Here is a 24,111-nt window from a genome sequence, read left to right as displayed (position 1 = left end):
GGAGGTGGTCAGAAGGCTTAACAGTTTCTTGAAATGCAGTTGATCATAAATATTTATTCTGTGAACATTTTATAGATTAGAAGAATATGTAACAGAAAATCCTCAATCCAGGTGACATAGATTTCACTGAGCACCTTCCGTGTGCCAGAAAGGCCAAGGTCCTTGGGTTCTGAGCATCTGGAACCCAGCAGCCTGCACTCTGTCAGTTTTGCAGGCAGCTGGTGTGAACCTGGCCAGATGCACTCAGAACCTCATGCTCTTTATTGAGGATCCATTAAAGCTGAGCCTCTCTGTAGACTCAGCAGGGCCTCAGGCAGCTATCTTGTCCTGGGCGCGCAAAGGCTCAATAGTCAGCAAAGATGACTTCCCTGGCAACTTTTGGGGGCTCTGCAGCATTTTGTTTCTTTCCTCTAGCCTGTGAGTCCACTAACTGTGGAGCCTAAGGATGGGGTGATAATTTCAGCATTGTGAGTCACAGGATCTGAGTGACAGCTGAGCTGTCTCTCTCAGCACCTCTGCACATGTAGGAGCCTGGGTCTGCTTGCTGCCCAGCTCTCTGCTGGAGAATTTGTTGGGTCCAGAGGGATGTAGGGCTTTGCTTGGTTTCACTGCCCATCAGCTGGGGTTCTTATTCAGGACCCTCATGACTGGAGAGGGAGATGTTCTGCCAGGGAAGCAGCCTGGGGCATGCTTCAGGAAACTTCTGAACCCCAGAGAGGCTAGACAGAGCCTGAGCTCCTTGTTTCACTTCATGGGAGCAAGACACACAGGGTGATGCAGAGCCTCCTCATGGGCCTGCCCAGCCTGGCCACCCTGGTGGTAAGTGTGGTGACCATGCCCCGGCACACTGGTGGCCTGAGGTGATGCGGCCTGGCTAGTCAAGGTGGCCTGAGCTCCCTGGGGCCTCACATGCTATGGCTGCCAATGTGGTTCTTGTCAGTTCTGTGTGGATGGGCTCTGGACCTTGCGAGTGAGATGGGTGTCCAGCTGTAGTGCAGCCTGTGAGGTTGGTGGATGAATTGGTAACTACGTCCACTAGACACTTGGACCAGATCCCCAGAGACCCCATTTCTGAGCAGCAGGGGGCATAGGACCAGGCCGCTGGCCCCATGGGACAGCCCCATTACTGGCAGTCTTATTCCTCTTCCCCAGGCCCAGCTTCTGGTTGGCCTTGTCCCAGGATGGCTGGATACCATGGCCAGCACGTCTAAACTAGCAGGTTCTGGCGAGGGGCGATGGGAGATTAGAAGAATAAAGACTCATATGCACAGATTTTGAAGATAACAACTGGTATTGGGGGAAGCACTGCTCTCTGATGGAGAAGCAGGTCTAAAGAATCACACCAGCAATCTTTATTATATGTGTCTCATTAATCAGATTAAAGACTATGCAAGTGTTATTCTTTGTACCCAGAAAGTTACAGGGCTGCAACATTATGCAGCTTTTCTGCAGCTGCATTCTACAGTTGCGATGTGCAATGTTAGGAGAATGGTGCAGCTCTCCAGAAAGTCCATTGTTCAAAGTTACTGTTAGGCAGGCAGGTTCAGGAGCAGCGAGCTGGTGAAACATTGTGGTTGTCTAGCAAGAAGGTTCCTCTATCCCCAGGAGCTGTGTGCCTGAGGTCAAGGTCGAAGCTGATAAGACTCCAGCACAGAGCCTCCTCATGGAGGGTGTTACCATAGCAATTAGGCATCCCACATGTTTGCACAGAAACTTTCCCAGGCACCAGGCATGCCACAGCCATGAGGCCATCAGGGACCCCGATGTCAGACCCTGCTCTCCTGTTCTCTGTCACCGCTCTCCACAGCTGGACATTAAGGAGGTGGCCCCTTGGGCACCAGGTTGGCTATGGAAATTAGCAGGAGCTGCTCTTCCCCTGTGGACAGTGGAGTCCTTGGTCTACCTGCCAGCGTTATGACCCTGGGGCAGCCCAGGACCGGGAGTGTTCTTGGGGGTTGGCCAGTGGGGCCCTCCAGGGTGAGGAGGCTGTGGACTCTCCTTTGTAGGGAGGTGTCCTGCTAAGGGGCTGCTTCTCACTGGTTCCCCTGTGCTCCCACAGTCCTTCTCTCTTAACTCAAGGTTTCTCTGGGGAGGAAAATGAGGCCCCTCTCCTCAGTGAGAACCCTAAAATTTACCCTGTTAGGAGCATGAGATGTGAATCATGGTGCCCTCTCCAGGTGGGGAGAAGGACTCTGTGGTGGGAGTCATGACTTACATTAGCAAAGCCTTGGTGGCCTTAAGAGGACATCCTCTGCCTTCACCTACCTTACCCCCACCTCATGGGGCAGAGGAGCTGCACTGAGCACAGCCTCCCTGGTTCCTGGGTCCATTCCCCTGGGACTGGCATCCTGGTGAAGGAGCCAGAGACTCCAGGGCTTATGCTTCAGGCTGCCAGACACAGGTGTTAGGGAACCCAGCAAGAACAGAACCTGGCAGTGCAGGGAGGAGAGAGGGGCCCTACCATGTCAGTTTAAGGCCCATACAAGAGGCTCAGGGGTGCTGGTGGGTGGGGAGGGCAGGGGTGCTGGTGGGTGGGGAGGGCAGAGGCCAGAGCCCTGTGGGGTCTCTCCTTGCTGAGGAAGAGTGCCACGGCCGTGTCTCAGGCCTCTGCTGGTGGTAGCCTGAAGACAGTGTGGGTCCTGAGGCAGGGGACACCAGTAGAGGCAGCGAGGCTGCCAGCCTTGGTGGCTGGCAAGTTCTGAGAGTGGTCCCACTCTGGCCCCCAGGGATCCCTGTTGCTAGGCAGCAGCTGCTTCTGTTACTTAGAGATTAAGGTTGTAAAGTCTGCCCCATCCCAGAACTTTCTGGTGATTTTGGAGTTGGTGTCTTGGTGCAAATGGTGTGCTAAATTGCCCACCTACTGTCTCCTGAACAGCAGCTTCTCTCTAGGCCTGTCAGGTCCACCCAGGAAAATTGACAGACCACTGACCTTGTCCAGGATAGAATCCACTTCTCATAGAAATGTCTACCAAAGAAAACAGTGAACAGAAATGTATGCGTTTAGCTTAGCAATAGCAAATGTGAAACAGACCTAAGTCAGTACTCCTCCCTGGACAACTTCTAACAACCCTTAAGAGCAAAGGAGGAAAGGGTGAATGAATGGTTGCAGGTGTTGGGGTGTGGGATGAGGGAAGAGGTTGTAGGGTGTGGTATGAGGGAAGGAGTTGTAGGGTGTGGGATGAGGAATGGAGGTGTATGTAGGGTGTGGGATGAGGAATGGAGGTGTATGTAGAGTGGGGGATGAAGGATGGAGGAGTATGTAGAGTGTAGGATGAGAAATGGAGGAGTATATAATATGTGGGATGAGGGATGGAGGTGTACTATAGGATGTGGGATTAGGGATGGAGGTGTACTAAAGGATGTGGGATGAGGGATGGAGGAGTAAGTAGGGTGTGGGATGAGGGATGGAGGTTTACACAGGGTGTGGAATGAGGGTTGGAGGTGTATGTAGGGTATGGGATGAGGGATGGAAGAGTATGTAATATGTGGGATGAGGGTTGGAGGAGTATTTAGGGTGTGGGATGAGAGTTGGAGGTGTATGTAGGGTGTGGGATGAGGAATGGAGGAGTATGTAATATGTGGGATGAGGGATGGAGGTGTATGTAGAATGTGGGATGGGGGATGGAGGAGTATGTAGGGTGTGGGATGAGGGATGGAGGTGTATGTAGGGTATGGGATAAGGGATGGAGGTGTATATAGGATGTGGGATGGGGGATGAAAGAGTATGTAATATGTGGGATAAGGGATGGAGGTGTATGAAGGGTGTGGGATGAGTGATGGAGGAGTACATAGGGTGTGGGATGAGGAATGGAGGAGTATATAATATGTGGAATGAGGGAAAAAGGAATAAGTAGGGTGTGGGATGAGGAATAGAGGAGTATGTATGGTGTGGGATAAGAGATGGAAGAGTATGTAGGGTCTGGGATGAGGAATGGAGGAGTATGTAATATGTGGGATGAGGGATGGAGGAGTACATAGGGTGTGGGATGAGGAATGGAGGAGTATGTAGGTGTGGGATGAGGGATAGAAGAGTATGTAGGGTGTGGGATGAGGAATGGAGGAGTATTTAGGGTATGGGATGAGGGATGGAGGAGTATGTAGGGTGTGGAATGTGAGATGGAGGAGTATGTAGGGTGTGGGATGGGGGATGGAAGAGTATGTAATATGTGGAATGAGGAATGGAGGTGTATGTAGGGTGTGGGATGAGTAATGGAGGAGTATGTAGGTGTGGGATGAGGGATGGAAGAATATGTAGGGTGTGGGATGAGGAATGGAGGAATATTTAGGGTGTGGAATGGGGGATGGAGGAGTATGTAGGGTGTGGGATGGGGGATGGAGGTGTATGTAGGGTGTGGGATGAAGGATGAAAGTGTATATAATATGTGGGATGAGGGATGGAGGAGTATGTAGGGTGTGGGATGAGGGATGGAGGTGTACATAGGGTGTGGGATGGGGGATGGAGGAATATGTAGGGTGTGAGATGAGGGATGGAAGTGTATGTAGGGTGTGAGATGAGGAATGGAGGTGTATGTAGGGTGTGGGATGAGGGATGGAGGTGTATGTAGGGTGTAGGATGAGGGATGGAGGTGTATGTAGATTTTGGGATGAGGGATGAAGGAGTATGTAATATGTGGGATGAGGGATGGAGGAGTATATAGGGTGTGGGATGAGGGATGGTGGAGTATGTAAAATGTGGGATGAGGGATGGAGGGGTATGTAGGGTGTGGAATGTGAGATGGAGGAGTACGTAGGGTGTGGGATGAGGGATGAAGGAGTATGTAATATGTGGGATGAGGGTTGGAGGAGTATGTAGGGTGTGGGATGAGGGTTGGAGGTGTATGTCAGGTGTGGGATGAGGGATGGAGGTGTGCACAAGGTGTGGGATGAGGGTTGGAGGAGTATGTAGGGTGTAGGTTGAGGGTTAGACGTGTATGTAGGGTGTGGGATGAGGGATGGATGTGTAAGTAGGGTGTGGGATGAGGGACAGAGCTTAGGGTTAGAGTTAGGAATGGGATGAGGGGTGTACATGTAGGTTTTGGGGGTGAGGGACAGAGGAGTATGTAGGATGTTGGATGAGGGATGGAGATGTATGTAGGGTGTGAGATGAGGGTTGGAGGTGTAGGTTGTGGGATGAGGGACAGAGGTTATGGTTAGAGTTAGGAATGGGATAAGGTGTGCAGGTGTAGGTTGTGGGATGAGGGACACAGGAGTATGTAGGATGTGGATGCAGGGGGTGGGGGATGAGGGACAGAATTGTTTTGTAGGGTTGGGATGAGGGATAAAGTTGCAGCATGTGGGATGAGGGATAGATGTGTATGTAAGTTTTGGGGTGGGGGATGGAGGTATAGGGATAGATAGATGGGTGGAGGTGCTGGGGTGTGGGATGCAGGGTGGATGTGTTGGTACTGGCTGTGTGGGATGTGAGTTTCCTGGGTGTGGACTTCGGCAGTGATGTGTGTTCCTTCTGACTGACTGGTTCACACTGTGAGTGAGGTGAAAGGGTGCTTTTGTCTGCTGTGACTGGTGCTCTGCTTCTTCTTACCATGCTATGATCAGGATCAGGCTGGACTATGGAGACTCAGGGACCTGTGCCTGCTTGTGGTGTGGGCCTGTTGCAGCTGGGCACCTGGGACTCACTGCTGTAGCCACTCACTTGCTCTGGGCAGTGCTGTGGCCCCTCATGGCTGCACTTCGTGGTTGTTTTTCATGATACTTTTTTTTTTCTTTCAAAACATCCTTGTCACATGTCACTCATCCCGGGTTCTTCAACGTGTGGTCTTACTCACCTTCTGGAAGAGAAATAGTGGAAAGAGCTCAGTTACTCTGTAAACTTCTGCTAGGACAGTGCAGGACCAGCACTGGTATGCAGGAGCTTGGCTCTGTCCCTCACAGGGTCGTGCCCCGGACAGTGCATGGACCTTCCTTGGACAGCCTGGAACTGGCTCTGTCCCTCACGTGGCAATCCCTGTCATTCCCAGCACCATGGGGAGGCTGTGGTGTCTGTGAGAGGGAAGTTCGTTGCTCAGGGCCTGTGCTCTGCCTTCAGGAATTTTCTGGGTAGGTGTGTCTGGTGGCTGGCCGTGTTTGGGCCTGTGGCCTCTCAAGTTAAGCATGATCATTGTCTTTTACATGACTTCTGATTTTCTCACAATGGAGCCCCGCCCCTTCTTGGTGCTTCTTCCCATTAGGAATTGGAGCTCAAACTCCTGGTGCCTTGGGACAGCGACGTATTTGGAGATGGGGGTCTCAGCCAGTGCTGAAGGTTGAATGTGGCCCTCCCCCAGCGTGCCTGGTGTCCTCTGCAGGGGGAAAGTGGAACACTGAGTAACAAGTAGAGGAAGACCACTGAGGATGGGAAAACAGTGGCCTGCAGCTATGGAGGGGCCTCTGGAGTCCAGCCTCCAGGAGGGAGCCTCAAGGGCTGCTGTGGTAGGCTCCTGCCTGCTGCGGGAGAATGCTGCCTGATGTCTGCCCCCACACATGACCCCAGTGACATATGGGGTCAACGTGCCTGGCCCCTGCCTCTTCTTGCCCACCGCAGCCCACTCCCATCTCCTCTGTGGGCCCTCTTGGCCTGGGCCACCATCCACCTGCCCATCGCCCTAGGGCCTGGTGCAGAAAACCAGACACAGCCTGTGTTCCAGAGTGGCAGACACTGTTCCAGCTGGCCCATCCCAGGCTGGGTACTCTGCCTCGCTCGTTCCTGACCCCCTGAGCCATGATAGGGTGCTGCCCACTTTCCCAACTCCTTCTGCTTCCCTCTGACCCTGATGCTTCCAGTGTGGTCCTGTGTGGTGTGGGTGCCCGGGTTGGTGGATGTGAATGAACCCAGGTGTCCCTGTGACTGAAGGTGGGGCAGGAAGGAGATCCTTGGGCCATGCTGCATGCCCTGAAGGGGACCATAGAACCTGTCTCTCTTTGAAGTGAGAGGGAAGTGTTCCACACACTGGCTCCAAGTGGCTGTTCTCACCAGACACCAAGCAAATTGGCCCCTGTCTTGGGCTCTTAATCTCCTAAACCATATGCTAGATGAACTTTTCTCTTTAAACCTCTTGGATTTGTAGTTCCACTCTCAGGCCATATTCTCTGCTTTCTCCATCAAGTCCTGAAGATTGACTCATCTTTCGGGGATTCCTGTCCTTGGTGTTAGTGTTTGTCTTGAGCCATGACATGATGCTGATTCATGGTGCCCATGGTGGCTGCCCCTAAGGGGATAGTGATAAAAAATGGCCAGAGAACCCCAACCCAGGAGAGCAGCTGGAGGGCCCACCTGACTCAGAGAAGACCCCTGGCCAAGAGGCAGAGCAGGGATTGCTCTGCCGTAGCTTGGTAGACCCACAGGGACTCCCAGGAAAAATCATTCAGGGTTGAGACACATCCAGATGCTGAGTGCACTTGGACACTGTGAACACTGCCATGGCATGCCAGCACTGTGAGAAGTCCTCACAGCGGGTCTCATCCAAACACTCCTAGTCTTGCTGGGCCCCTCTGGTCCCAGGCAGCATCCCAGACTGTGGATTTCAGGCTTTTCCTTTGCTAATGTTATTTCCTAGTGAGAGGCCCTCTCTCCTGAGCTCAGTCCCTGTACTGAAGTGAGAGGCTCTCTCCTGTACTCAGTCCCTGCACTGAAGTGAGAGGCCCTCTCTCCTGTACTCAGTCCCTTCACTGAAGTGAGAGGCCCTCTCTCCTGTGCTCAGTCCCTTCACTGAAGTGAGAGGCCCTCTCTCCTGTGCTCAGTCCCTTCACTGAAGTGAGAGGCCCCCTGTCCTGTGCTCATTTTTTTGCACTGAAGTGAGAGGCCTCTTTAATCTGCAGCCAGCATGGATGTGAACAATTTGGTCATGTGGGAAAATTCTCAGGGAGTTTGAATTAAAGACACAGACACACAGTTTTACCTTTAAACCAGCTCTGGGATGGCTCCTTGAGCTCTCAGCCCTAAGTTCCCCTGCGGTCAGGGAGGTTTTACAAAGAGGTTAGCAAGAGAGCAAGCATCTAGGGAGAGGGCTTTTATTGGGGAACTAAAAACTCTGGGGAAAATCCTATCCATTGAAGGCCAAAGGGGTCAGTGTTGCAATGTCAGATGAAGTGATTGAATCCCTGGAATAGTGGTAAGGCATGCCTCCACAGGGATATGTTCTCAAAACCAAGAAGGGTGAGGAAAGCTCTGCCACATTTCTGCAACTGACTGCCTCACACCCAGCCTGGGAGGCAACTCAGTCATGTGCAAGGATGGTCTTCCACATATTCCCCCTTCTTTCTTTGAAAAAGCAGGTGATGATTTACTCTCTTGAGTCCCAAAATTCTTGCTTTGAAGACTTGCCATCCTATAATTACAACACAAAAGAGAATTAAGAGCAAAGAGAACAATGCAAAAATATATCAGGCAGAGTTTTTAAGAATGTTTCTGAGGTTAAAGCCATTTAATTCTTTTAATATTTGATTAGCTAAGGAAGAAGGATCTGAAAAATCAGCTCTATTATTTTGAATATCCTGAATATGATGATGGAGCTCCAAAAGATCCAAGCTGTTATTATTATTTTGCCAAATACCCAATATATGGTTTTTAAACTCCTCCCAATCCCACAGGGAGGTATTGTACTTGGCGGCTGTAACACACACATATTTATAACTTGCGTGACATTTGAGTCTTTCTTTAAACTTTAAAGCTGAAAGCTCATTACCTATATTTATGACAGTTGCCTGTAAGGTATATAACTTAGTCTCAATCCTTTCATCAATGTTTATTTGATTGTGAAGAGCCTTGGAAGTATTCTGAGCCAAATTATTAAGAAAATTTGCATGTTGACTATTTTGAGATATAGCCACCACTGAAGCTGTGACTGTCAAGGCAATAAAGGAAACCAAGGCAACAACTCTCACTATTATAATTCTAATGGCATGTTTAGGTCTCACTAGTTGGGCATGTATTTGTTGTAATACATGCCATCAGCATACCATGGCTCTGAAATATTAGCTGGCAATAAGACAAAGGAGGGCTGATGAAGTATCAGCACTCCTTTTCCTCTTTTATATCTGGTAATGCAATTATTTAGATTATATTTGTTACATGTTACAATATATCTATTATCTACCCATTTAACTTTCACATTTCCAATAATTAAAACATAAGGAGATTGAACACAGGCTCATAAGCCATAGCAAGAACCTTCCTTACAACTCTTGCCCACAAATTCTGGTAAAGGCTTATCTGTAAAATGTAAAAATTCTCAGGCAGCAATTAAGTGCCAAACATCCTTTTGAATACCACCTTCACTCCAGGTCAAAATATTGCTAACAAATCCTGCAGGTGTCATAGCAAAACTTTTTCATAATTTTCTTTTATCAACTTTTGGAGACCATTCTAAAATATACCCACTATCTTTAGACACCTTATGTTGTACTGGAAAGGTATTTACACAATCTATCCATCTAGGAAAGGTGCCAATTTCTATTGCAGAACTATTAGGACAATTAGGAACCTCATGGAGGTTCTGCAGAAATGACTGGTTTGTTATGAGAAAGTCCCATTTTAATAACTGATCTAGTATAAGGTTTTAAGTCTCCATTAATAGTACAATTAATTAGTCTAGGTTTCCCAACTGCTATCTTTTCCTCAGATGATACTCTTAGACATCCAGCATGTTTATCGTGGGACCAACACAAAGGTAATTGGGCACTATAGGCAGAATAATTAAATCTAGTCACATGATTGGGAGTAATATGAGTATCTGTAAATCCTCCCATCATGAATGAGTCATTAGTAAACACTGGGATGGATTCTCCAGTCATCAAGGCTGGGTGTACTAAAGGTGGATCTTAGAAATAGGTCCAATAAGTGTTTGCTTGACTCCCTTTTACCTGACAGCCAAGTAATGCTATTACCATGGCAAGCATCATCATTGGAGTCTTATTTCTCCCTAAGAGCCGAATCATTCACAAAGCGTGTGTTGTCAGTTTCTTCAGGTCTTCCCATGAGAACAGCTTTTCTGCTGAATCTTGCTGGATCATCTTCTTTTTTCAAAATCTCTTTCTTTTGAGGGAAGGCTTCTCTGAGTCGATCTTCAGTCATTTGAATCTTGGTTCTATTTCCTCCATGACTGATTGTGCATTCAGGCACTCAAATAGGATGAAAAGCACTTTCTGGAAAAATACAAGCATGACCTCTGCCCCACATAATCACTGGATATGGTCCTTTTCATTGACCAGTCCATAAGTCTTTCCACAAAACTCAGCCTAAAGGGCCTGTTGCTGTGGAAGACATGTCTCTCAGCTGCTGTGTAATCTTCCACGTCACAATTTAAAAAAAATTAAAACAAACAGTGCATGATTGAGGTTATTTTTTTGGGGGGGGTCATAGTCCTATCCCCCCTTTTAATTTCTGTAATTGCAGCTTAATAGATAAATTAGCTCATTCTATAATGGCTTGACTTTGGGGGTTATAAGGAATACCTGTTTTATGGTCAATCTGAAATTCTTGGCAAAATTGTTGAAAAGAAGAACTTACATAAGCTGTTGCATTATCTGTTTTAATCTGTAAAGGACATCCTAATACTGCAAAGGCAGCTAGGCAGTGAGAAATGACATGTTGAGCATTTTTCTTTGCATGGGCTGTAGCAAAAATAAATCTGTTACACGGACAAAACACTGCTTACCAAATTGAGGAACATGAGTTACATCCATTTGCCATAATTGATTTGATTTTAATCCACAGGGATTTACCCCTGATGGCAGAGATGGAGTGTGAATAACACACTTGGGGCAATGACTTACAATTTGATGAGCTTGTTCTCTGGTAATGTTAAATTTTTTATGTGAACTAGAAGCATTTTGATGATTTAAAGAATGTGAAGCTTGTGCACTATCATAAAAAGACATTTGCTGACAAACAGCTACCAATTTATCAATTTTTTCATTACCTGAAGTCAGAGGTCCTGGAAAATTAGTATAAGCCTGTATGAGGTTTATAAAACATGGTGCTTTTGCATTTGCACCACCCTTTGTAGGTTATGAAATAATTTAAATAGCTCTTGTGATGATGTGTACCCCAAAACTGAAGTTTCAATATTTTTATATTGAAATGACTGCATTTTTATAATGACTGCATATAAGCTGTCAGAATAAATGTTAATAGGCTAATTTGCAAAGTAATCTAAGGCACAAATGAGAGCTTGTAGCTCTGCTCTTTGGGCAGAAGCATATGAGGTTTGTATCATATGAACACAACTTAAAAACCTGCTTTACCTGAACTTGAGCCATCAGTGAACACTGTTAGGGTTAGGGTTAGGGTCTATTGGTTGTGCACATACAATCTTTGGAAAAGTAAACGGCGTTATTAATGCAAATTGAATAATTTTATCATGAGGATAATGGCTTTCTATCTGACCAGGAAAATAAGCAAAAGCTATTTGCCATAAATTAGAAGCTTGAAAAAGCCAATTATTCTGTTGAACAGAAAATGGAATGATTATAATATCAGGTTCTGATCCAACTAGTTGTAAAACTCTTGTTCTGCCTTTTATTACTGATTGAGCAATAGAGTCATGAAAAGGAATTAATCTCTTTTGGGGAGAGTGGGCTAAATGAATCCACTTAACAACTCCTGATATTTGCCATATAGCTCCTGTGGGAGCAGGAGCAGTTAGAGGCAAAGCCTTCCAGCAATATTCATAACTGGTTCTTTAAAATTAATTGCTGGGACACTGAAAGCAAATTCTTCATAATCCTCAGGATGTAATTTTATTGAAAAGAAACAATCTTTCAGGTCTATTACCATTAAGCTATAATCCAAAGGAATAGCTGTAGGGGAAGGAAGTCCAGACTGTAATGATCCCATGGGCTGAATTGCATGATTTATGGCCCTTAGATCCTGTAATAACCTCCAACTACCTGATTTTTTCTTAATAACAAAAATGGGGGTGTTCCAAGGGCTAAGCATTGATTCTATATGACCAGCTTGAAGTTGTTCCTTAACAAACATATGAATTATCTTAAGTTTCTCCCCTGGGATAGGCCACTGAGAAATACATATCGGTTCTTCTGTGATCCAGGTGATATTTTCTGCTGTCTTCTGGATCAGGGAGACACTCAGGGCCCCTAATAAAAATTTTGGTCTGAAGCATTTATTAATCCCTGTCTAGAAGACTGGTTTGTAAGCAGATATTCGTCCTGAAAATTTCTTTCACTATCCCTAGGAAGAAACCCTTGATTAAATTCCTCAAATGACCTCATAGAATTTGGAGTTATCAATAATAATCCTAATTTGCTTAGTATATCCCTTCCCCATAAATCCCCTTAAAGCATCTAACACATATGGCTTAAAAACTCTACTATTTCCATCTTGGTACTCCCAGCGAGGGCACTCTGGGCAGGCTGTGAAATCTGTCCTAATCCTTCTTAATTGGCTGGCGCTATATGTAGGGTGTGGGAGACCAACCTTACACATGACTGAGTTATACTCTCTGGCTGGGTGCTGAGGCACTCAGTCACAGAAATATGGCAGAGCTTTCCCCACCCTTCTTGGGTTCAAGGGTCAGTGTCTCGTGCATGTGTGTCTTGCTACCGCCCCATGAGTGAAGCTACGCTCACCTGTTCCTTTCTAATATTACCCCTTGCCCTGTTTAGGATAGAATGTTCCTGGAAGTGCCTTGTGTGTGTGTCCCCTTCTCTTACTGTGCCCTTGTGTGTGACCTACCCAGGTGTCAGTCAACCTGCTGACAGTGGACATCATGAAGATAGACTCAGCCCCCTAAAACCTGACCCCTTGCCTCATTTGAATAGCTTCTCCTCAATAAAAGGGGTCAGCATGTGCTCTCGCTCTCTCTTCCTGGGAACCCTTAAGGTCAGAGGAACCGTCATAGCTACCCCAAAGAAAAAGGTGTTTATGTCTCTTGTGTGGTTATTTTGTGCAGCCCAGTTAGCCCAGTTCAACTGGAGTGACCCCTGAGCCTTTTAGTCATGAACAGAAACCCAGCAGTAAGGGCCACGTTTTAGGCCAGAATTCGTGAGACAAGACGGAACTGTCCACTCCAGTGTTTAACTCCCCTTTGAATTTTTTATGATTAATTTTGAGTTCCATCAGGGGGCACTCCTGTCATACTAATTAAGCCCAGTACACTCTGTCCAGCAATTTGGGAATTGAGGTTCTATCCAGACAATCGACGGAATAACAGGGCAAAAGAATCAATTGAGCTATTGTATTCTCAGTAGAAAGCCGGATGGCATGGTCTGATTTTACAGTAACTGTTATCTCACCACTAAAATAAGAGTCCACAACTCCTGGTAGCACCTGGATTGCCTGTTTTAAGTTGCTATGTCCCAAGATTAACCCTATATTTCCTGCAGGAAATGGCTCAAAAACTCCGGTAGGAATTTGTTGTGGTCCCATTTTAGGCACTAAGTCAGTTTACCATTGCTGGTCATAAAAGGATTGTCTGGGTGGTTCGTGCCAGTAAAAATGCGGCTGGGATAACGTCAGGCCCTGCAACCTCTCTTTTGTTTCCCCTGTTTTTTCAGCCCCAGGAGGGGCCAATGGGAAGTTTTTTGACTCCCTATTAGGAAGAAGTGAAGGCCAAAATGGAGGTGGACTGACGCCATATTGGTTGATTTTCTCCCCCGCCATGTGGTCTCTCGCAATGGCGCTGATGAAACAGGAAGAGCCCTGGCCTTATGGCACTGAATTTCACAGGCTCACATAAAATGACCATTTCTCCCACAATTAAAATATTGTCTGCGGGACTGGTGTACTGTCTACTGAGGTTGAAATGCTTGTTTCAAGGTGGCTGCAAGGGTAAAGCTTTGTAATTGAGCTGGGCCAATATCTGAGCACAAGCGAATGAATTCTGAAACTGTTCCTTTCTTCCTATGGGGTCTGAGAACATCTGACAAAGTTTATTTGCATTTTCAAATGCTAACTGCTTGATGATAAATTCACAAGCACCTGGGTCTCCGATTGACCTGTTAGTCGTCTGATACAGGTGGGCCACAATGTCTGAGTAAAGTTTATCTGTGTTTTACCTTAGTTAAAACCAAACTAGACTGGTCCTGGGAGTTAATTTGTCATCAAGAGTGTTTAGCACATGTGGTTATCTGATCATAAACTGCAAATGCGTAATTCAACTATCTTTCCAAGTCTACAAATTTACCCGTCCCCAAAAGCATTTCTAAGGGGGTTTCAATATTTTGCCTTCTATTTCTCTCTGCTTGCTCCGAACAATAATCGGACCAATATGACCTCCAAAGCAAAAAATCTCCACCGCTAAAACAAGATCATGCAATAGAGAATCAGTCACTTGGAGGGAGTGGCTGATGACAAATTGTCTCAAGCAAGCTTTGCATAAATGGCGAATTAGGACCATATACATCACAAGCATTTTTTAACTCCTTGATAGTTTTAAATGGTATTACAGCATGAACGCGGACTCACTGGTCTTGATTGATAACCTGTTCAAAAACTGGGAAAAATTGAAATCCACTAAAGTCCTCACCAGCCTCCTGAGCTCTCCTGAATCCATGTTGTAACGGTGTAAGGAAGGTCATTGCTAGCTCAGAGTACCTATTAAAATTTGTCCTAACTGGAAGCAGCTGAATCTAAATGGCTGGAGCAGGCCCTGCTAGATGTAATCTGTTAAAATTTCCTGGTAATTCCTGGATTTCACTGTCTGACTTATCTCCTTTGGTCTGAGACTCATCCGTGTCTCCTTCCTCTCCACCATCTTGGCTTTGTTTCCCAAAGCTCTGAGGAGGAGGATTCTCCACCTCTCTAGAAATTCTCTCTTGGTGGTTCTCTTCCCTCTGAGGAGGATTATCTATCCCTCTGGAGGCTTTTCTATATGGTTTTCCTCTGGGATTTCAGGAAAGATGTTTTCCTAAGTGACTAATCGGGTCTAGCTCAAGTGGAGCTAACCTCTCAGTTTTGGGTCTGGCTCCAAGGTTATTCCCCTGATGGGTAATTTGAAAGGAATTTGATTCTGCTCTCAAATTCGATAAAGGAAGATAGATTATTTTAGCCTCAGGCAGTTTTTTCATTTCTATAGATTTGATTGCTCTTTGAATCCCTTTCAATAGATCTTCTGGGGGCCATGGATTCTGGCCCAAGTCATCAAAGAAGCAAATTTCTAATGTAGTCCAAATCCTCTGAATATTATTGATAGTACTGTTGGGTAATTCAGTAGACAGACAAGCTTTATGTAATTTTCTTCCTAATCTCTCTCCCAAGTACGTAAATCTTGATCACAAAACCATGGACAAAACTCACCAACCATCTTTAAAAACTGTGCTAGCTGGCTCTTTTTGACCTGTTTTCCTATTTGATTATTTACAGTCTCCAAAATAGTTAAATACATGTCCTTATCTGTTGAAGCTGAATTTCCCATTATTAATCTTTAACATCCTTGGCTCCAAACTGTCTGCTACCTCCTTACAACAATTTGTCACAATCCAATAAATTTATATGGCGTGCTTCTCCACTCAACCTAGAATTTAACCTGCATGCCCCACATTGGGTGCCACATTTAGTCCGCGGCCAGTGCAGAGGGGAATGGTTCGGTCACACAGGAAAATTTTCAGGGAGTTTGAATTAAAGACACAGACACACAGTTTTACCTTTAAACCAGCTCCAGGGATGGCTCCTTGATCCCTCAGCCTCAAGCTCCCCAGGTGGGCAGCGAGGTTTTACAAAAGAGGCTAGTGAGAGAGAGTGAGCACACTAGGGAGAGGGCTTTTATTGGGGAACTAAAAATTCTGGGGAATTCCGTTCAATGAAGGTCAAGGGGGTCAGTGTTGTAAGGCCAAAAAGAGCCAGCTAGCACATTCTTGAGGTCCAGTGAGGTGAGCCTGCCCTTCTGACCACTTTACCTGAAAACCAGAATGTCATGACATTGCACATTTTGTTCTTGGATTTAAACAACAATAAATAAAGATGTGAGACACATTCAGTCTCACTCAGATGAGAGACAAGCAAGAGCCAGGCTAAGCATAGGCAGGCAACTGAGCTGCTTGGAATGCCTGGCAGAGCAGCTGCACTTGACACAGAGTGTGGACACAGGAAAAAGGCAAGATCCAGCCACCAGTGGAAGGAAGGAGCAGGCAGACCTCAAGACAGTGACAGTGACAGCCTGCTGTAGCTGGTGGACACTGCAGCTATGGTGGCCTATTTGAAGGCTCTATGGCCCAGGGGATTATAGCATCTGCCCTGTGACACAGAAACCCCATCTGCTGTGGTTAGGATGTGAGGCTTCCCCCAAAATCTCATGTGTGAATCTATGCAAGAAGGTCCAGAGGTGAAGTGATAGGATTCTGAGAGCCTTAACCTAGTCAGTGCATTAATCCCCTGATAAGGATTAACTGGGTGTGGTTGGAGGGGTGGGTCCCTGGAGGCATGCCATTGAGTTTTATATCTGTGAGCTGAGTTTAGCTCTCTGTCTGCTTCCTGATCATCATGTTCTGAGCTGCTTTCCTGCACTGTACACTTCTGCCATAATGTTCTACCTCATCTGAGGCCAAGAGCAATGGAGTCAGCATTATATGGACTGAGACCTCTGAAACTATGAGCCCCCAAATAAACATTTTCTCCTAAAATTGTTCTTATCAGGCCTTTTTTTTTGTCACAGCAGTTAAAAAGCTGACTAAAACAGAATTGGAACTGGGAGTGGGGCTGTTGCTGTGACTCACCTGACCAGGTGGTTCAGAAGTTTTTGAAGCTTTGGAATTTGTGGGAGGAATTTTGTAAAGTTTAGAGGTACAAACTGGTGATTCTGCTGAGAGTTCAGAAGACCAGCATGTGGATAGGACTGTGGACAGTAAAGAGGTTTCAGAGGAAAAGGAGGACTCTTGTGAAAATCGGACTAGAGGTCATTTCTGGTTTAGAAGTTGACTGCATTTTACCCATGTCCTGAGACTTTCTGTGAGACTGAATTTAAAGGCAATGGACTTCTTAATCTGGTAGAAGAAATTTAAGCAGCAGAGTATTCAGGCTGTGGCACGGGTACTAGTGGTAGCTCTTAGCCAAACTTATTGTGGTATTCAGGACCAGAAAGCAGAGCAGAAAGATTTGAAATACTGGGACTTGAAAGGTGGGAGTAAAACTGGGGCTAAGAAAATTGCAGCTGTTAAAGACATTACCACTATTGGGGCTGGGATTGTGGCTCAGTGGTAGAGCACTCGCCTAGCACATGTGAGGCCCTGGGTTCGATCCTCAGCACCACATAAAAATAAATAAATAAAATAAAGTTATTAAAAAAAGAGACATTACCACAATTAAAGAAATTCTAAAGACTCTGCTCAGAGACAATAAGAAAGATGACTTGAGGACACCTCAGGAATTGGTAAGACCACACCCATCTAGGGCTCAAGAGACTGAAAGTAAAAGTTACTTTGGGAAGATACCAGTGAGGCACACTTCTTGCACAGGGGGTTTAAGAAGTTGTTTCACCATGCTCAGCCACCTGGGCACTCAGGGGCTGCAGCAACTGTAGTCCCTGGAGGCTTGGCTACTGCCTCAAGAAGGCAGCATATGTTGGCATCAACTATGTGGTACTAATTCTGCAGGATTGCAGGATGCTGGAATTAGGGTGTCATGGAAGTTTCCACTGAGATTTCAAAGAGAAACCTGGGAGGCCAGAAATAGTGCAGCAGGGTTGGAGTCCCTGTGAAATGCCCTGAGAGGGAGATGTATGGAGATGTGAGAAGGAAACCAAAGCTGTAGTGGAGACCCCTGAGATTAAAAGATGCCACTAATGTGGAATGTCTGCTAAAGGAAGCTTCAGGCATCAAGCAGATAAGCCAACAGAGAGGCCATGTGGGCTGCAGCCAGCAAGGCCACGGGGTGTGGATAGAGCATTATATTGCTATATAATATTGCATTATATTGTGCTATGGATGCTGGAGGTAGAGCTACAAGAGTTGTTTGCCCAACTGGATTTCAGTTTTGTTTTGTTTCCATCCTTCTTTCTATGCCCCTATTTCTCCCTTCTGTTTACTTTGTGCCAGGATATACTGAATACATGTAAGTTTTGATTTAATTTTTTTTGCAGTTGTAGATGAATAGAATGTCTTTCTTTATTTATTTCTCCTTATGTGTTGCTAAGAATCAAACCCAGTGTCTCACATGTGCTAGTCAAGTGCTTTGCCACTGAGCTACAGTCCCATTCCATAACTTTTGATTTTTACAAGAGCTCATGCTGAGAGTTTGCCTTGGGTCCAGAGATTTTTGACTTGGACTTTGGGTAATGATGGAATTGTTAAGATTACAGAACTCTTGGAAATGGACTCAATGTATTTTTCATTATGAGATGAGCATAAGCTTTTTGGGGCCAAGAGTGGAATGCTATAGTTTCAATATTAGATGTCCCCCAAAAGCTCATGTGTGAGACATACAGAAAGTTCAGAGGTGAAGTGATTGGGTTATGAGAGCCTTAAACTAATCTCTGCATTAATCCCCTGACAGGGATTCACTGAGTGGTGACTGTAGACAGGTGGGGGTGGTTGAAGGAGCTGGGCTCCTGGGGACATGGCTTTGAGATGTATATTTTGTCCTTTGGGGTGTATATCTTATCTCTGCTTCCTGGTGAGATGTCCTGAGCTGCTTCCCTCCCCCACACCCTCCACCATGATGTGCTGCCTTAGCTCAGGCCCAGACCAATAGAGCCAGCCTTCTATGGACTGAGACCTCTGAAATCGTGAGCCCCAGAGTAGACTTTTTTTCCTTAAATTATTCTTTTCAGGCTTTTGGTCACAGCAGCAAAAAAACTGACTAAACCCTCTTTATGGCAACATTTTGCAGCAGTGAAATCACCAGGCCAGAGGCTTTTGAGGGACCCTGTGGGCAGCCATGGAAGTGCGATGTGATGTAGGAATGGCACAGATTCCTTCTGGAGGTCTGAGTGCCTGACAGGGATTCTAGGAGGTGCTTGCAGGCAGCTCTGATGCTATTCACCTCACGCTGGTTAGAAGGTCCCACCGCTTTCCCCGGCATATAGACAACTCCCTCCCAGTCTCATGCCTGCATACAGAGCCAGGCATCTTTGGAGTCCCTGAGCCCCTCAGGGTGGTACTGTCAGCACAAAAATCCCTTAGAAGTTGCTGACTCACTTTTGGTGTCAGGGAAGTGATGAGAGGGTTACTTCTGGGGAATTCCTCAAAGTCTCTCCCTCTCAGGGTCAGCCTCTAAGAGGCCACGTTGGGGAACCTTGGGGCCTTCAAATTGCCCATGTGTCTCCCACAGATGTCCCCACATGCCTCACTGGCTTTGGGATGAGTGTTGCCCCTGAGGGTTCCAGCCTACTCCATCTGCAGAGGGATGGGAAAGATGATGTGCTGAGACACAGGAGCCAGGTGGCACTCACCCCCAGAGGTCCTTGGGTTTCTTGTGGAGGACACTTTGTCCTCCTGACTGGGAGAGGTGGGCACCTCAGCTCCATCCCCAAACCTTAGGGCCACTCTGCAGGGCAGGGGAAGGGGGAAGTTCACCTCAGGCTCCTGAGTGGCACTCTCCCCAGAGAACAGGCCCTCCACTATTAGGCAGGGAACAGGGGATCACCTTACAATGTCAATTTTGGGTGGATATAGTTCCTAATGATTGAACCACAATAAAGACATATTTTGGTGAGAACAGCAAGACCTTCACCTGCAGGTCTGAGGTTGGAGGAGGTCCCTTCCTGAGGCACAGGGTCTTTCTCAGCAGCAGACTTGCTGCTTGAAGTGCTGGCTCAGAGTCTGGCTCTACTGGCAGATGGCCACAGAAGATCAAGCAGGGTCCTGGTGGGCCAATTTCTCAGGGTCTACCTTGTTGATAGGACTGTTCTGAGCAGGCTGAGCCCTGGATGCTACTTAGCCCAGGCTATGGGAGGACAAGCCCTCAGGTTGTAGCCCTCCTCCTGCTTGGCAGTGGAGAGGGGTCCTGCAGGCTCTGCCCTCAAGAGTGGTTGGGGGTCCCAGCAGGGCCTCTGATTTCAGTGAATATCTCTGGGCACATGACTGGTGCTTCTCTGCACCAAGACCTGGCTTTGCACCAGTCGATACACTGCCCTGTATGCATACCAGACCAGCCTCGCTGTCCCTGCCAGATCCCCCAGTGAATGGACAAAGAGTGCTGTTCAGTCCTGTGCTCACGAGGAGCAGGGAGATAAATAAGAGCAGAGACTCAAGGAAAGCTAGCACCAGACCTTGGAAGGAAAAGCCCTTGGGACCAAGAAATCACAGGGGACAGACTGAGCACATGTGTCAGGGTGCCCTGCCCCTGACAAGTGTCCCTCCTCCAGGGGTTTTCTGCTGGAGTGAACACGGAGCCTCACAGCTGCAGCTGGCAGCATCTGGAAGGACCTGGAGGCTGCATCTGAGCCGGCACCTCCTGGCCAATATGGCCTGGGCACTGGTGCCCAATTTAATGGCAGAAATAAATCATTTGGTCAAAGTTCTTTTGAAAGAAGAGAGAGAAATTCATTCTGAAGCTACTCAGCACTGTGCACACACTAATGGAGCATTCTAGAGAGAAAGCAACCATTAAAATGTCCCCGATGTGATGTGTGACTTTAAACCACATTATATGTTCACATGAACTGTTTGGCTGGAAGGGTTACATGCCAGCAGAGGGGTGAGGTGAGGACGAGGGTAAAATGCTGCTTACTTAGGCATCTGCATCTGCAGTCCTTCTCTGCTCTGAAGAGCACCGTGCCCCAGGCACACGATGGTGCCTAGGGAACTGTGTCCCTGAAGGCCACCTTGTTTGGCACTGAAGGCTATTCTGGTGGAATGGAGTCTGTGGGTGCGTCTGCCAGCCTGAGTTGGTGGAAACCCACTTCTATGATAACTCATGCCCAGGAGGCGAGGGCCTGCCCCATGAGTTCTTAGGACTTGGGTCAAGGCCGCCCTACCTGCACTGGTCACTTGGGTTTAAGAGGGGACATTGGGTCAAATGAGAGAGAGGGCCAGCAGGAGGGGATTGGACCTGAGGAAGCAGCCACATGGAACTTCATCCTGCAGTGTCTCTTTAAGTGGGAAGCAGGGCTGTCTGCTGAGTTGGTACACTGCAGGTGCATCCACAGAGCACTCATCCATAACTTGGCTTGTTGGGCTTCTGTGTTAATGTAAAAGCATCACATTTTGGCCACTGAGAGAAGATTCTCTCATGTGAGAAGCTATTTTGGTTCCAAACATGGCAATGTCTTTGTGGATCCTCCCTCCCCAACAGCCACAGTCTGCAGACCTGGGCTGGGTGTGAGGCCAGGCTGCCTGTGGTGTGACCCGGTGGAGACACAAGGCATCCGCCCTGGGAGCTGTGGCCTCACAGACCTGCTGGGGACCACAGGGACTGCTGGTGGACACTGGCAGCAGGTGGCCGTGTGTACCCTGGCTGGGGTGCATGAGGCCTGGTGTGCTGGTGTCGGCAGCAGGGCCCTTGCAGCAGGCATCCCACTCAGTATGTGATAAGAAAGACTGACTCAAGGCCTCCTCAGAGGTGTTTACATTTCTGTATCCAGGCCTGGGTTCAATGCCCAGGACAGTGGAAAAGCCACTTTTGTGTGGACTTCTGCAGATTGTGAGCCTCTGAGTTCCTCCCTCTACATGCTGGGTACAAAGTTCAAAAACTTTCTGAACTCAGTTTTCAGGGGGATTGATGAACTGTGGCAAAAGCCTCCCTTCTGAACCTGGCTGCAGCCAATGAACCTAGTTCCTGCTAATTCCTTGATGTCCAGCCTCATCTGTCCCACAACACTGCCTGAGGGAACAGGGCCTGTACCAGAGGCTGGTAGTTCTGTGCAAGAGCAGGAAGGAGCCAGCCACATGCAGTTGAGCTGAGTCCTGGATTCTGGACATCTGGCCCCTTAGCCCCCTGTGTAGCTACCTTGACTTCCAGGAATGTTCCCTCCTTCCCTGTTCCATTCCTGTCCCCTGGGAATTCTCCCAGGGAGTTGATCCACCTGCTGCCTCTGCCTGATCCAGGCTGTTTGTTCATTCCGTGAATATGGAACTTAGCTGGGAGGGAGTGAGCCTGGACCCTGACAGCTAACTGATTGCCAGGAAGTGGTGAATCATGGGGAAGGATGTGGAGCCCAGAAATGGACCAAGAGCCCCATCTGGGAGTTGCTGCTTGTGGCCTGAGTCAGTCTTCACCCCAGCTATTGCATCCTGAACTGCTCAGTTACTGGAGCCAGCAAGTTCCCGTCCCTGTGAGCAGCTCTGAGTCGGGTTTTCTGCCTCTTTCTGCCTGAAGTGCCTGCTGGATACCAGGTGCTTCCAGGGTACAATGTGGAACTGGGGCTGCAGCTGGCTGGTCCTGGCTTCTGCCACTGTTCTGAGAGCAGGAGCTGCTGTGGGCAATGTCTGGCCCAGTGAGAGAGATCAAGGTGGTGAACAGAGAGCCCTGAGGCCACAGGTGTCCCTTAACATCTCCCAGAGCTCTCTGGCCACCCAGGAAAGGGTCCAGTCAGGAGCATTCTCTGGAGGTTGTCATTGAGGAGCCATTGGTGAGGAAGGTGCAGTCCCCAGAGGGGGCAGGAAGAGGAGAAGCAGCAGTATAGTAAAGCTGCTGCCAATGGAGATTTTTATTTTATTTTTTTTATTCATAGTTCTTTCCACATAGCCTGAAGCCACTTTGTGTGGAGTTGACCTTCAGTCATCATCTGCTGGCTGGCTGGCTGGCTGGCTGGTTAGGTAGACAGATCAGTGAATTAACAGATGGATGGTGAGTGATGGTGAGTGGATGGAAGAAAAGATGGATGGATGAGTTAAGGATTAATGAATGGATGGATGAATGAGTGGACAAATGGATGAATGTAGGATGCGTGAGTGAATTAGTGAATGGTTCTATGGATGAATGGATGAACAGAAGAATGGAGGAATACATGGATGAATGAGTGAATGGATAATAAATGGATGGGTGGAAGAATGGAAGGATGGATGGATACATGAAGGAAGGAAGGATGGAATGATCAGTGAATGGATGGATGGATGCATGAGGAAGGAAGGATGGATGGGTGGAATGATCAGTGAATGGATGGATGCATGCATGTGGGAGGAAGGAAGGATGGATGGATGGGTAGATGAAGGAAAGAAGGATGGATGGAATGATCAGTGAATATATGGAGGGATGCATGAGGGAGGAAGAAAGGATGGATATGGATGGATGCATGAAGAATGGATTCATGAATAAAGGATGAATGGATGAAGAAGGATGGATGGATGGATGAAATGATGAGTGAATGGACAGAGGGATGGTTGATGAATACATGGATAAACCATAGCCAGGTGATGACACTAGTAAGGTTGGAGTTGAGTTCATGGGAATGCAAAGGTGTAGAGGCCAGGAAATAAAAGTTATAGAAACCTCATGTTCTTAGGCTCAGTGGTATCAACATTAAACCCAATCTTAGACTGATATTCTCAGAAGAAACAAAGATTTTTTTTTAACAGAAAAATTAAGATTTCAAGAGTAATTAAGGAATGATGATTCCTGTGATCATTAGAACTGAGATGCGTTTATGATGTCAAGTGGAAAACAGCTGTTTTTAAATTCAACTTTTTCATTTCCCATGAGATTTAAATGTTTTATGATACCTTAAAACAACTTGCTGAAGAGAACTCTTTGTAGACAGTCTACATACAGAATGGCCCTGACTCCATACAGTGTATATATCAACTTCAGTAAAAGATACTGTATAAGTTTTATTGGATTTATGAAAAGAAACGCAATAATATGCACATATATTGGATTATTTGATAATTTAACACGTGTACACACCTGCAAAACCCAAAACAAAAACATGACTACCTCTTCCCTTCCAAAGTCTCTTCAGTCCCTGTCTCCTGCAGGGAAACACAGATCCTGCTTTCTATCACCATTCCTTTATTTGCAACTTCCAGAATTGTACATAAATGAATCCACACAGTATGTATGGGGGGGGGGGTTCTGGTTTATTTCACTAAGTACAATTATTTAAAATTTAAACCAGAAATGAGGCTTATTTCTTTATGTTGCAAATATCAAGAGCTTGTTTTTTTTTTGTTTGTTTTTTTGTTTTTTTTTTTTTTTTTTGTATTTGTGAGTGCATTCAGTCATGTGGAGAGACCATCATTATCCATTCATCTACTGATGGAAAGTTGAATTGTGTCTAATTT

The 24,111-nt window shown here is 46.8% G+C and overlaps 1 protein-coding gene and 1 long non-coding RNA gene across 9 annotated transcripts in view; one reads left to right on the top strand and one right to left on the bottom strand.

Moving 5' to 3' along the window:
* Positions 1-24,111, top strand: part of Rtp5 (receptor transporter protein 5 (putative)) — a 60,588-nt gene that overhangs the window by 16,136 nt on the left and 20,341 nt on the right. The gene's annotated exons all lie outside the window — the stretch shown is intronic.
* On the bottom strand, positions 7,994-15,695 carry LOC124080759 (uncharacterized). Its single transcript, XR_006847835.2, has 2 exons — positions 15,601-15,695; positions 7,994-8,324 (listed from the first exon to the last, which is right to left on the bottom strand). It is a non-coding gene; the product is annotated as an uncharacterized LOC124080759 (long non-coding RNA).

Source organism: Marmota monax, unplaced genomic scaffold (genome assembly GCF_021218885.2).
Source record: "Marmota monax isolate L192 unplaced genomic scaffold, Marmota_monax_Labrador192_F-V1.1 WCK01_AAM20220418_F8-fsc00298, whole genome shotgun sequence".
Taxonomy (NCBI): Eukaryota; Metazoa; Chordata; class Mammalia; order Rodentia; family Sciuridae; genus Marmota; species Marmota monax.
This window is presented reverse-complemented; position numbering and strand designations above follow the sequence as displayed.